Source organism: Lipotes vexillifer, unplaced genomic scaffold (assembly GCF_000442215.2).
Source record: "Lipotes vexillifer unplaced genomic scaffold, Lipotes_vexillifer_v1.1 scaffold532, whole genome shotgun sequence".
In the NCBI taxonomy this organism is placed as follows: domain Eukaryota; kingdom Metazoa; phylum Chordata; class Mammalia; order Artiodactyla; family Lipotidae; genus Lipotes; species Lipotes vexillifer.
The window spans coordinates 2800518-2803417 of record NW_006798027.1 but is presented as its reverse complement, the minus strand read 5'-3'; the positions used below and the strand labels follow the sequence as shown (position 1 = coordinate 2803417).

The 2900-nt window shown below is 45.1% G+C and overlaps 1 non-coding gene across 1 annotated transcript; it reads left to right on the top strand.

The window, feature by feature from the left end:
• Positions 1 to 2538: 2538 nt before the first annotated feature.
• Positions 2539 to 2611, top strand: TRNAA-UGC (transfer RNA alanine (anticodon UGC)). Its single transcript has one exon. It is a non-coding gene; the product is annotated as a tRNA-Ala (tRNA).
• Positions 2612 to 2900: the final 289 nt, after the last annotated feature.

The window sequence follows — 2900 nt, the reverse complement described above, 5'->3', positions numbered from 1 at the left end:
AATACTCCCACTGTTAAGAGTCTACTAATCCCCAGCCCCACACTTCCCAAATACCCTACAGGAGATCCGCAGTCTTCCGTGTTTACTGCCTTGCAAACGATGAGTCCAGCTTTTTGCTTCAGATATAGAGTAGAGGCCTCTTCCTTCAGCACCCCATGCAGAAAATTGGATTTAGTCCGAGATGACAGCCGCTGACACCTACGGGGGAAGAGGGCATCGTAAATGCATAAAGTGGGCCAGGTGTGAGGCAGTACTGAGTAAAGAAGTGGTGACATGGAAAGGCAGTCACATTTTTATGACACATACACCAAAACCACCCCTTCTTTTTTGCGGTACACGGGCCTCTCACTGTTGTGGCCTCTCCCGTTGCGGAGCACAGGCTCCGGACACGCGGGCTCAGCGGCCATGGCTCACGGGCCCAGCCGCTCTGCGGCACATGGGATCTTCCCAGACCGGGGGCACGAACCTGTGTCCCCTGCATCAGCAGGTGGACTCACAACCACGGTGCCACCAGGGAAGCCCCACCCCTTCTTTTTTTATACAAGAGGTGATCTAGGTAAAGGGAAATGCCCAAGAACAATTGATTTAGTGGCAGTTTGTTTATTTTTCAAGAAAATGTGTTATTTTATTAATGCAAGCGTAAGAGCAATTATATAATATTATTTTTTAACTTAAAAAAAACTTTTATTGGAGTATAGATGCTTTACAATGTTGTGTTAGTTTCTTCTGTACAGCAATGTGAATCAGCTATACATACATCTGTATCCCCTCTTTTTTGGATTTCCTTCCCATTTAGGTCATCACAGAGCACTGAGTAGAGTTCCCTGTGCTACACAGTAAGTGCTCATTAGTTATCTACTTTATACATTAGTGGCAGTTCAAATACAGTTCATTCCCACACTGTTGTACTTTCTATACTTTTGGAAAGAATATTTCATGGCATTACAAAAAAAGTCAAATGTGTTTATTATGTTGCCACTGAAACCATGAGGTATCCAGGTTCTGGCTAAGGGTATTAGCGATAAAAACAAAACAAAACCCTTCCTCTTGGCTGTCTAGGAATTTCATGGAGTATTTAAATACCATTTCGCTCATATGTATTTATTATTTCCTATGCCAGGAGTTTCTCTTTGAGAGTACAGTATAAATCTCAGTGGAGAAATGTTATTTATCCATTAATGCATCTATTGAGCATCTACTGAGTCTCTCATTGTGCTAGGCTGGGGACAGAGAGATGGGTAAGATGCATCTCTGTGCCACAAAGCTCACAGCCGGAGGTGGGGAGGAGGAGGAAGAGAGGGGTGCAAACACACACAGTGCCATAAACACACACAGTGCCGTGATTTTACAACAGAATTCTCTACTAGCTTCCATGAGAACTCAGGATGGGGGAGAGCAGAAAAAGTATCCCAATAGCAGCAACATTTGAGTCTTTTTTTAAAAATAAATTATTTCTTTTATTTATTTTTGGCTGCACTGGATCTTTGTTGCTGCGCGCGGGCTTTCTCTAGTTATGGCGAGCGTGCGGGCTTCTCATTGTGGTGGCTTCTCTTGTTGGGAGCACGGACTCTAGGCGCGTGGGCTCCACCAGTTGCTGCACACGGGCTCAGTAGTTGTGGCTCATGGGGTCTAGAGCACAGGCTCAGTAGTTGTGGAGCATGGGCTTAGCTGCTCCATGGCATGTGGGATCTTCCTGGACCAGGGCTCGGACCCGTGTCCCCTGCATTGGCAGGCGGATTCTTAACCACTGCATCACAAGGAAGGTCCCATAAACGACTATATTTCTGATCCACTGGCATTTACACTCCAGTGGTATTGGGACAATAGGTAATAAACAACGAATAAAAGAAAAAAAAAATAAAAGGAAGATAAATCAGGGTAAGGGGACGGGCTAGAGAGTGATGGTGATGGAGACTATAGGAAAGATGGGAAAGACCTTTCTGACTGTGTGAGTTTTGAGCAGAGACCTGAATAAAGTCAGGGATGGGGTCATGCAGATAGTGGAAGAGGCATCATTTCAGACAGAAGACACAGCAAGTATCAACACAAAGGGCCTCAGGCTGGAACATATTTAATGTGTTGAGGAAGCAGCAAGATGCCAAAGGGGGCTAGAGTCAAGCAAGCAAGATGTCTAGTGACTGTGGCTGGAGTGGCAGCAGGCGGGCCCTTGCCCGTCACGTCTCCAGATTTTGCTCCGAGTGAGAAGTAAATTGGAGGGTTTTGAGTAGAGAAGGATCATGTTTTGACATCCGTGTTGGAAGGAAAACCCTAGTCATAATTCCTTTGTAATGCTTCTTTTGTTTTTTAATTGTGGTAAAATTTACCGTCTTAACCACTTTAAAGTGCACAGTTTAGTAGTGTTCAGAGTATATTCACACCGTTGTGCAACCGATACCCAGAACTTCATCTTGCAAAAAGGAAACTCTACCTCTGTTCAGTGACGGCTCCCTGTTCCCCCAGCCCCTAGCAACCACCATTCTACTTTCTACGCTATGAATTTGACTACCTACTTCGTTAAAGAGGAGGCGTATAGGGACTTCCCTGGTGGTCCAGTGGTTAGGACTCTGTGCTTGCACTGCAGGGGGCCTGGGTTCGATCCCTGGTCAGGGAACTAAGATCCTGCAAGCTGTGTGGCATGGCCCACCCCCTCCCCCAAAGGAGGCATATGGTATTTGTCTTTTTGTGACTGGCTTATCTCTTTTAGCATAAAGTTTCATCCAAGTAAGGATCTCGTCCCTTTTGTAAGGTGAATAATATTCTATTGTATGGATATACCACATTTTGTTTATCTCCTCAACAGTTGATGGACACTTGGGACCTTCTGGCTCTTGTGAATAATGCTGCAATCAATATGAGTGTACAAATATCTCTTCAGTACCCTGCTTTCAATTCCTTTGGCT